Here is a 12,319-nt window from a genome sequence, read left to right as displayed (position 1 = left end):
ACTAGGCCTACTGCGTATGCGTCCTCTTCAGCTGTGGCTGGCTCCTCTGGTGCCACCCCACGCCTGGCATTCAGGCCACTTGATTATCAAGGTGGACCAGCGCTGTGTTCAAGCCCTGGCCCCTTGGAAAAACGCCAGCTGGTACCAGCAGGGCGTAAGCATGGGGGTAGTTTCAGAGAGGAGGATGATTTCAACAGACGCCTCCAACTCCGGTTGGGGAGCTCTGTACGAGGGCAGGCCTGCCTCCGGCCTCTGGTCGAGCTCGGAGAAACGCCTACACATAAACTGCCTCGAAATGAGAGCAGTTTTTCTAGCCCTAAAAACATTCCTCCCATACCTGGCGGGACACCACGTGTTGGTACGGACGGACAACATGTCGGTGGTCTCTTACATAAATCGCCAGGGCGGCCTCAGGTCCCGCAACCTGTTTGCCATAGCCTCACAGCTCTTGCTATGGGCTCACACCAATCTGCGCTCGCTCAGGGCAGCTCACGTGCCAGGCACGTTGAATACAGGAGCAGACATGCTCTCTCGGGGCAGAGTTCCCCCAGAGGAATGGTCTCTCCACCCTCAGACAGTTCTCCTACTCTGGGAGGTCTTCGGGAAGGCAGAAGTAGATCTTTTCGCCTCAAAAGACAACTGTCAATGCCCAATCTTTTTCTCAAAGAGCAGGGATGCGTTGGCCCACGACTGGCCCAACCTTCCTCTCTATGCGTTCCCCCCGGTCTCGATGCTCCCTCAGGTCATCGAACGGATCAGGAACACGAAAAGCGCAGTGCTATTAGTAGCTCCTCTCTGGCGGACCCAGGTTTGGTTCCCAGAGTTGATGCAGCTGTCTGTAGCAGACCCGTGGCCAATCCCAGTGAGGCGCGACCTCCTGACTCAGGCCAACAGGACAATCTGGCATCCCCGTCCCGACTTATGGGCCCTACATGTATGGCCACTCAACGGGTACCCCAGAACCTCCCAGAGGGCGTCCTGAATACTATAAAGGAAGCTAGAGCTCCGTCTACCAGACGCCTCTATCTCAGTAAATGGTCAGTGTTTTCCAGCTGGTGTTTAGCTCGAGACCTCGACCCATACACTTGTGAAGTACCAAGAGTACTGTCTTTTCTACAGGAGATGTTGGACGCGGGTCGCTCCCCCTCCACTCTCAAAGTGTACGTGGCAGCCATTGCTGCTTTTCACGTATTGGAAGCCGGGGCCTCCTTAGGAAAAAGCGACCTTATAGTTCGCTTCCTCAGGGGCGCCAGGAGGCTTAACCCGCCTCGGCCACCGTCTGTTCCGGCCTGGGACCTCTCCTTGGTCCTGCGGGCTCTTAAGGGACCTCCCTTTGAACCACTTCAGTCAGCTGATCCTAAGTCTCTCTCTCTGAAAATCGCCCTGCTTCTAGCACTGGCGTCAGTAAAGAGAATAGGGGATTTACAGGCGCTGTCTACCAGCGCTTCCTGTCTGGAGTTTGGTCCTAATGACTCCAAGGTCATTCTTAGGCCAAGACATGGATATGTTCCTAAGGTGCTCTCAACTCCGTTCAGAGCCCAGGTTATTTCTCTGTCAGCTCTCCCCTCCTCCGAGGAGGATAGCGATTCTCTCATGCTTTGCCCAGTCAGAGCTTTGAGAATTTATCTGGAGCGTTCGGCCTCTTTCAGACAGTCTGAACAGCTCTTTGTGTGTTTCGGGGGCCGATCCAAGGGCCTCCCGGTCACTAAAACCACACTGTCCAGATGGATAGTTGACGCCATTGCCCTGGCTTACACCTCACTGGGCCTCTCTTGTCCCATAGGTGTTAGAGCTCATTCCACGAGAGGTGTTGCCTCTTCGTGGGCTTGGTCAAGTGGTATTCCCATTGAAGACATTTGTGCGGCGGCCGGCTGGTCCGCTCCGTCCACATTTGTGAGATTCTATAAGGGCTAAGTGACTGGCTCTGGCCAGATCCGATGAATTATAACTTTAATGTCCCTGCTTTGCAGTTACAGTCTTTTCAGTCTAGACTCTGGCTCTGCTGACCCAGACTAGTTTGATATTAAACACACGGCTATCACCTTGTGGGTTAAATGACTGGCTCTGGCCAGTCTTTATTACGGATAATTGATGGGCCCGATGTTCGGTCTCTTTTTATCCTGGCTATTCTGTACTTCCCGGAACTCTGGTGAGTCAGAGCGGCCAAAAGATTAATAGCACGGCGTTTTAAATGGAAACGTTCCCATAGCGTTTGCAACGCAGTACGAGAGAACGTTCTCGTAAGGGAACGTACTGGTTACTTTCGTAACCTCGGTTCCCTTAGAGATAAGGGAACGAGTACTGCGTTGCCTTGCCGTGCTATTTTTCTTATGGCAGGTTTGTCGCTTGAGTCGATTATACCTGTCAAATGGCGGATTCTATCTGTATTTATATGTTATGGTCACGTGTAGTTTCGCGCGCTTGACAGTGACAGAGCGCCAAGCGCCCTGATTGGCTCGCGCGCTTCTGTCTATCCGCCATTGGTTCGTGCAGTTGCCCACAGCACAGCCTATCAGCTCACTCACGTGGGTCTGATGCTCTCGCCTGTGCTGTAGCAAAAGCGTTTTAAAATAAAGGCTTCAATATTCTCGAGAAAAGGAGTTTTCCCATAGCGTTTGCAACGCAGTACTCGTTCCCTTATCTCTAAGGGAACCGAGGTTACGAAAGTAACCAGTACGTTTTATTTCAGTTAGCCGAATTGATACTTTGCACGTGACGTCAGTTGTACTGGCTGGCGGGCAAGAACGTCATTCTCTAGCAACGAAAACCAGTAAACTAATCAAGGATCTTGCCAGGACGTTGCCAGTTTTAATATACAAATGTTGGTGTTTTGAGGTGTACACGACATGCCAGATAGTTGATGTGCGATTGGATGCACTAACCGCGTTTGTTGCCCGCCAGATATCACGTGACTGCAAAGTATCAATAGCTGGTTTGATTTGCATTGAGAGACGATCTTATGGAAAGTACTCCATGCCCATCTCTAGGTATGGTGAAGGCTATGTGATGATGTGGGGCTATTTTAATTCCAGAAGCCAAGGGAACTTTATCAGGATGCATAGTATCCTGGATCCATGAAGTAACTGGCCTTAAAAATAAAAATCTGCCTGCCTCTATGGGAATTTAACATAGGGGTGTCCAAACTTATGCACCCTGTATTTTAAGGAAGAACATTTATTTATTTACGATACATTATTCATTCACAAAGAAAATTGGTGTTAATTTTAACTTAAAGGTTGGATTTTTCCAAAAAAAAATTTAATAAGGCATTGAGTTAAATTTCCAAAAGATGATTTGTTATTCCTCTTTTTAGTCAACTTTAGCATGGGTGTCTAAACTTATGCATAGCACTGTATATATGTTTATATGTGTGTGTGTGTATATATATATATATATATATATATATATATATATATATATATATATATATATATATACACATTAATATGTTTATATGAGGACAAAATGTTGTCTTCTTTCACTCTGATTGACTAAAAAAACAAAAAAGAAATAAACAAATATGGAATCAAGCAGGAAACACCATTTTTCATGGATAGATGGATACCTTGATTATATATTGAACTCAAAATGCAAAAGACATTTCCTGTCAGCACACTTGTTTACACTCAAAGTGCAACTCTGACATGAAATTGAAAAGCTGTTATTCAAATCAGACACAAGTCAGGCGAGTAGCTAATAATAACAGAATAGAAAATAAGAATATGTGTTGGACACACACTGCACAGTAAGGTATAAGAAGCAATTTTGGTCCCATATATTTGTGATGTACAAACTCTGTGGCAGATGGAATGGACGTGCAGCTAGGGCAAAGGCAGGAAGGAGTACAATCAATGCATTTGGGACTCACCCCAGCAACACACAAACACAATTACACAGCAAGTCAACTCATTCCGGTCTGTTGTGTCTGTTGAGATTAACAAACGTGCTTGTGTCAGTCTGTCCTTCAGTTATGCCACCTTTGATATCACATTGTTCATCAGTGTTTCAAAGGACCAAGTCACCACTTTAGTTGAGGGGCCACACACATGATAAGGTCATTGATAGATAATGCTTAGTTAATGATTACTACTGTATTTGAATGTCAACAGAATTCGTGTGCTATGAGCTGTGATTGGTCTATTTTGGGGTCTGTCCAAAACAGTAGTCATCATTGTGACGTCATCATGAACAATGTGATATTAATGGTGGCATAACTGTGAACAAAGAAAACATCATGACCATGCGTAATAAATCATAATTCATGATGATGTACTCCTCTTAGTTAATGTTTTAATTAAGGTGTTGTTCATCCATGAAGTCATGAATGAAAAACGTTGAACTAGTGTTAGTTCCTGATGATTCATGAGATATTAATGCATGAATTAATGCATAATTCATGCATGAATTTATACATGAATTCATGATAATTCATGTACCCTTACCGTAAAGTGTTACCTATATTCCTTTTTCGAATTGACTGAAAAACCACCTCAAGCGAGCGTAAACACATTCTTGCGATATATGGGTGTTTTTGCAAAATTGATTTGTGCAATTTGAAGGGTAATGGAAACCCGGCTAGTGACTGAGTTCTGGACTCGTGTCAAAACTCCCGTAGTAATCAACGAATCTCTTATTTACATTGTGTTTGCACAGTTAGTTATGATGAAAGCATTCATTAGTGTGCAGAAATCAAGTTGCTATGACGAGACGATCACTCCATTCATGCGCTCAACATGTCTGTGATCGGCTCCAATGCTCATCACTGCAACCTTTCATGTCACGATATAAATATAATGCCATAGATCAATAGCCTGGTTAAAACCAGACCCTTCTCAGTTGAAACTGAGTGTAGGGTCTGGCGAAGCTATGTAGACAAATCATTTCCAAAGGGGCGTGTCATTTCCATCACACCAACCGACGTAGCTCAAATTCCTCTGGGCGCAATTGGATAGTCTTAAAACCAATCAGATCGATGAAGGAGATGACGTATGCTTCGAGTGTTGTTCTTTGCTCTGGTTTTAACGAAAACGGTAAGTTTAAATCGCTCAAAACAGACGCGATAACTGATTCGTTTATATACTGTCTATGATTCGAACGAGTGATGTTCCACGGCGGCATCCATCTTTGTAATGAAATCTCCTTCAGCGTCGCTGCGCTGCCGTCATCATGTAAATCCCTCCCCAAACGTTTCTGATTGGTGCCGCGATTTCGGCGGCACAGAAATGAGTTTGAATGGGCTCTTCTCCAGACTATCCTGGAGAGAGAATTAAAATTCGCCTGAAGTAGTCTGGGTTTTCCCAGGCTAATAGATCAACACTTTCAACACTTAAATCACATAAATCAATTTATTTAATCTTTAATCTTTAATCTTTACTCGATTAGTTGAAGTCTCAGTCACAGAAGTCTCACAGCAGACACGCCCCTTCAAACAGCATTCAAATCAGAGGGTTAAAATCAGTGTAGGGAAATTGGCTTTTATTTCTAAATTATGACAATTTTGATGTAAAAATCATACTAACATTATAAGTGCACCACAGGAAATAAAACAATAAAACAGTGCAGTTCATGACCCCTTTAAAATTGAGTTTGAGTTGACACATGGAGAGATTACATTCTAAAATGTCCACTGTGATTGAGCTGAAGCCCAGAGACACGGTCGATCAGCAGCTAGTAACTCAGCGGTTTGTTGTGTGATCAGCAGGTAATGAGTAATGGATCTCTCATTAGGTTTTGAAACAGTCGACCCCTCAGGCTCAGGTCAGCACATTTGCAAGTGTGTTTGGCGTGTTCATTACTAACACTATCACACTGGATTCCCAGTGGATATTTTTCACAGAGACACTGTTTTTCAGAGAGTGCTGCTAGAAAAACACTGTATGTGCATCCCACAGTGACAGCAAATTAACAACTTTAATGATGATTTGTCGATTTGCAGATTTCTCTCCATTATTTACTTTTTCTGTTTTGTTGGTTGCTTTTAATTTCCTGACAGCTGGAGGTGTCTTACCCTGGAGTGTTTATTTTTTTGTTTAGCTTTTTTTTTACTTGGCCGGTCCACTGAGTGCACCTACAGTACACTAGCTTACTGAAGCTACAGTCACGACCACTCTGTCTAAAGAAGATTCCTGAGACTCTGATGATGCCCAGAGGCTTTAACAACAGACACAAGAGCGAAATCATCCAGACGAGTAGTCCTCAAACTTTTCAGGCCTCTACACAAATCATACCAACCAAGTACCACCATGTCAAAACATTAAATGCAATCTTAAATGATTTGTTCACCCAAACATGACAGTTCTGTCATCATTTACAAACCTTTGTGTTCCAAACCTATAAGACTTCCATTCATCACTAATGAAAATATATTTTTTAATTCTTTCATTGCTTTTGTCCATCCAATGAAAGTCCACACAACCACAATTTGAACACTTCAAAAAAGTATGAAAAAAATATATTGTTAAAACAATCCATATTAATCAAGAATTGTCTACTAACTATGTAAAATTACATGAATAGATCATTATTTAATTTATGCTGAATGTCGTGAACATTTCAACCACAATTATTGTTTTTAATAACATTAACATTATGTGGTATTCCCTTTTTGGGGGACCTTTGTCTTGCAAGCAAAAAAAAATGTTTGGTAGCATTTTATGTATCCTAACTACATACAAATAATATGTACTTGTTTATAAGAAAGCAGCAGTGATTTTGCCAAAGTATGCAAAAAGTGTGAGAATATTATTTGATTGTTTTAATGATTACAGAAAGACAATAAAGAGATGTTTTATGTTTCTTCCACCGTGTTCTCAGTTTTGACTCTTTGTGTCTCAAATATTTCTCATTTGTGTCTACTTTTATTTCTCCTAAGGAATTTTAGGAGAAACATTTGAGACACTGTTGATACTAAAATGAGAGATGTTTGAGAATCACAACTAAGTCTCATGAGCTTAAAAAGAGCAACCTCTGAGCAATAAAATATTCCTATAATGGAGTCTTGAAAGAGATTGCAGCAAGACAATAAAGAGATGTTCTGTTTCTTCTACCACATCCTCAGTTTTGACTCTTTTTCTCTCAAATATTTCTCATGTCTCATTTGTGTCTATTTTTATTTATCCTAAAAAATTGTAGGAGAAACATCTGAAATGCTGTTGATACTAAAATTAGAGATATATGAGAATCACAACTGTCTCCTGAGCTCAGGAAAAGCACCTGAGCTTACATTTTTCCTTTGGGAACATACTAAAAGTTTTCAAAAAAGTTATACATGTAATACTTTTTTTCTTTTTATGCAAAGATTTGCCAATCAAAGTAGTGGCCATTTACATCAAAGTCTTAAAGGAGACACGCCCCTTTAAATGTAAAATCAGGATGGAAATGGCCTTTTTTTTCTAAATTATGACCGTTTTTGATGTAAAAATACTTCTAACATTATAAGTACACCTCAGTAAATAATGATAAAAAATGCAATTCATGACCCTTTTAATGCTGCCATCTGTTAACACCCATTTATTCAACATACAATATGACTCTGTAAATGGTTGTTTGTGCTTAAGACTTTGCTGCAGATTTCAGATGTTCAAACATACTGTTAGATGATTCATAGCCTGTGGTTATGCTATAGAATACAGTGAGAAATATTACTTATGGCATGTGAGTAATGGCCTGAGACCCTGTAAAATATCACTGTACATTATTCAGTATATCGAAAATCTTGAGACTGGAGTCCTGGCGGAGCAGCAGATGCTCATTTTGCAACAATATGTTTACATTTAAAGTTATATAATGTTTTACTTCTATCTCTTATCTTATATAAGTAGCCTATGTACACATACTTAAAAAGGTCATTATCAGTCTAAAGGCTTATAGCGGTATGTCAGCTGTCACAAATATCAGATACAATTATGTCTTTTCCTCAAACAATGCTATGAAATGGCTTCAGAAATGTTTAACTCCTTTTGTGTGCCATGAAAAAGTCTAATCATATTAATTTGCAACACTTGGTAAATAAAATAATTGTCCCACAGTGTCCAAATTTACATGTGACCACAGATTTGCTTTAGCATTTGTGTTTAAACATTTTTTAATCAAACTCCCAGGTGTATGACTGCCGCTTTATAGGGATTACTTGACAAGCTAAACTCCTGAGACTGGATTGAGAAAATGAAACACATTACTGAGGGAAAATCTTGCCAGTCCAGCATATTTTAATGAGGCTCACATCAGCATCAGTGACAATGTGGATTCCCCACAAGATCAGGAAGCCTGCAGAGACCCAGAAATGACTGCTTCATTGCCTCTGCAGACCTCATTTCCCCTTAACAGTGATATGCTTTCTCCAAATAACAACAACAACAACAACAACAACAACAACAAAGACAGTGTACTAACTCATCTGTATCTGTAAAACAGTACCATACAGCAGAAAGACTTAACTTCCCCAATGCCAGGGTGTTGTGTGTGGTTCCTGAGGGGTTCTGAGAGTTTTTAGGGAATTGCTACAGTATGCAGTTACTAGGGTGTTATGGGTGATAAAAAGCTGGTTGCTTACTGGCCCAGAGTCTACAGCTATATCTAAAATTGACCCCTATTATGCTCTATTCCATACATTAATTGTTCACCATCTTCTGATGAGACGCAGGAATTCCCGTGCTGCAATCCTCACAGTGCATGGGTATATTCTAGCGGGTGGTGTAGTGCATTATTGGATTGTATGTGTGCACTTGATAATGGCCCCTATGGCTTCGGTAACCACATAAGGAAGTAAGGGGGCGACTTTGGGCACAGCCAGTGTCTTTATGATATTCTGGACTCTAGATATGGCTTTGGTCCTTCTTTTGATGCAAGTCTCTTTTTGGTCCATTGTGTATTTCTCCAGGTGAAAATTGTTTAGAAAAGTAATAGCACACCTTTCCTCAACAACCTGCACTATTTGATGAATAATCCATGCTAATAACAAAAAGTCAGTAGTATTTAGCTGGTCATGTAATATCAACATGTCAGCCCCATTAGAAGTACAGTGGTTTTCATCTCTTGGGAGTGCACATCATTTTAAATAGATTTCTAAATTTGATTGTTCATTTTAAAAGTTACTCGGTGTACATTCAAGTAACTCTATGAAACCCAAAACTCACAAAATACTAAATTGAATTATTGATAAATAGTATGGTAATCAAGCCACAACACGAAGCTAAGTGGATTTTCCCCCCAATAATTTTACAATCCAAAGTCAATTATAGTGGTCTGCTTATCACGGTTACAACATCTCAGGTATTTTGTTTTTTTTTCCAGGTTTTTGTCTTTAAAACACTCTTGTGTCATCAGTGAATATGTAAGTTTAACTAATTAAAAAATAACAATATTACAATCTTGTTACTGAAAAGGCAGGTAGCTCTTAAGAAGTGAAATGGTTTTGTTAATAATTATGATAAAGTTGCAGGGCAGCTTAAATTATTTTCATCTGTGTGTGTGGAAGTGTCTGTAAGTGTGTGTGTGTGTACATGGAAGAGAGAAAGAGTAGAGATATTCTTTGAAATTGTCATTTTGTCATGTTTGTTATGTTTACTTCAGTGTCTTTGTTATTTATTTATTTTTGTCTTTGCTGTGGTGGGCTGCAATAGTCTTGAAATAAATGAAATAATTTGGAGAAGTAATATAGAACTGTAATTGTTGTCAAGACCTGCCTGGAACGTCTTTAGATGTGCATTCACTGAAAAACGATCGCACAACTTAAAACGTTGGTCAACCAATTAGAATTAGATGTCCAACAGCCCCGTGGGTGGTAAAAACTTGTGTAGTTCCTTTTTATGTTCACTCAGTGCTGCATCAGTATCTATGGGAACACCCTCTGGTGTGACGATTGTCTGAAGCCTGTACAGAATTACATCAATTCAGATGGTGCAAGCACCGACCACTGAGGTATTGCGTCATTAGCTGGCTTTACATAGACCCTAATAATCCGATTGTAATCGGACTAGTAGCGTTGTCAGAATAGAAAAGTCACATATAACCATGTCAAGCAGAATGAATTGGCCAAATCCAATTAAAATGTTATTAATGTTGTAAAGGGTGGTTTAAATCTTTTCTAATCCTATCAACAGAATACGTCAACAATTGATCGGATTGAAAACTGAAACTAGAAAGCACTGTGCATGTGCAATGTCGTTATTGTTGAATAGTGTCATAAATGACTTCCATTTCATTCAAAAATTCCGCTCCCACTCATCGTCTTTGAAGTAGTGCAGGACAATGTCTCACCAGTCCTTGCTTCAGACTTCCATCCACAGACACCTTGTTCTGGGCATGGGAAAGGCCGTTTTTACTACTTCATAAATAAAGCAGCATGGCGCAAAGCTTCATATGCTCATCGTCTCCTATTTAGGACCTGAAGTAGATATCCAGCTCCTTAAAACAAAGAAAGCGACTTATCTCTGTGAAAGCTTCAGGATGACAGTGCTTTGTTCTCATATCTCCTTCTTTTTAAGTTAAGAAGGGTGATCGGCTAACCCCGTTGCTCTAGCTCTGCAGAAGTTAGGTTCTTGGAGTTCTTATGTAGAACTGGAGGCCATGGAGAGCAATCCAGCTGAGTTCTCTCTTTATCTTTGGCTCTATCCTGATCACATGCAGAAGATTCAATGCTGCCACATTGAACTCTGCGGAGCTCTGAAACATTTTGTCTCGTCCAGGCCTTGGCTCCTCAGACATTTACAAAATCTATGGATGCAGCTCTGGCCCTGTTGAGGCACAAGGGCAGAGGTGTTGATCAGACTCTGGCCCTCGAGATCTACTTTCCTGCAGAGTTTAGCTCCAACCCTAGTCAAATACACCTGAACAAGCTAATCAATTTCTTCAGGATTACTAGAAAGCTACAACCAGGTGAGTTTGATCAAGTTTGGAGTTAAATTCTGCAGGAAAGTGGCTCTCAAGTGCCACAGTTCCCCAGCCCTGCTCCAGGGCATACGGGTACTGATTTGCTTCAACGATTGGCAGTCCAACGTCAGATTTAGTACTCAATCTTTTGCTAAGGATGGGTCTGAGGATAAAAATTTGGAGAAGTGTGCTACCACTAAGGCAGCAGATGGCTTCTGCTGATGGTTCTAAAGGTTGGTTCTTGATCTCCTGCTGCTTCTGCGGGGAACCTCCTTGGGAGGTTCTGATCAGAAAGTACCTTCTTTCTCTGGCTCGGGGCTCAGGGATTTTCTATCCCAGGCTGAAAATTGGGTTTGTTTTGACCTCTAAACAAAGCACTTTGTTAGATTCGGGCCTTTCACCTGAACCACCACGATTTTAAATGCAAGAGCCCCTTCCACAAGGCATCTTTATTCTTGAAATATCGTCTTTTTACATTGTGGTGCATGTAACAACTTGTAGATCCAGTTCACTGCTCTGTAGGTTCAGTGCCAACTTTTCTACAAAAGCATTTTTTCTGCGAGTGTGACCCTAGCTTTGCTAAAGCAGAATGTGGCAGCAAGTGCTGCCGAGCAAGTGCCCATTAATGGTTTGCCTTTGCCTTTTAAGTGTGGGGTGAGATTGATTGATTGATTCACTTCTGTTGCAAAGATAATTAGTTATTAACTTAGGGGCCGCTAACACGACACCGTTCTAACAGAAAACACGCTCAGGCCCCTCATCCGCACAACATCAGTGCCTGGTGGCTCGAGAACGCAAACCCTGAAATAGATTCCAAGGTGCAAGCCTTGAAATTTTTGGAAAAAAAGGTTATCTCTGCGCAAACTTCAAACACGCAAAACCGCAGACGGCGTGCCCATGCGCATTACGTGTTTAGTCTAGGTATGCATGTTTGAATATATATGTGCGCAGGCATGTAGTCTTTCTTTACAAACCAACCCTCAACAAACTATACTTGTCCGGCCTTAAAAATGTATAATAAAGAATTATTTATCGCTTCAACATAGCCACGTGAGGTTTGACATTCTACTAACTATAAGTAACTTTGCAACTGCATGTCAACTAGCAGTCTTTAGAGTGTTAGTAGACTGTCTGTTTAATAACTGCTAACACTTTATTTTGATGGTACCCCAACAGACATGCTACTGACAGTAAGTAACTTTGCAAATACATGCCAACTTATTTTACTTACCCAAACCCTAACATCTAACCCTATCCTAACAGTCTCTGTCACCTTTATTTATATAGCTTGGAATTTCATCGTTCATTCATTCTTTCATTTTAGTTATTGCTATTGTTCTTGGTGTGCATACAGGCCATAACTGTAGGCTGTTTATGGTTGCCAAGCAACTTAACAACATGCATTAATTTACTGTAGAATGTGCAGTTACAATGCATTTATCTTCATTTT

The sequence above is a fragment of the Scardinius erythrophthalmus genome, assembly GCF_964197995.2.
Source record: "Scardinius erythrophthalmus genome assembly, chromosome: 10".
NCBI classification, from domain to species: Eukaryota; Metazoa; Chordata; class Actinopteri; order Cypriniformes; family Leuciscidae; genus Scardinius; species Scardinius erythrophthalmus.
Note: the sequence above shows the minus strand (reverse complement) of the source record.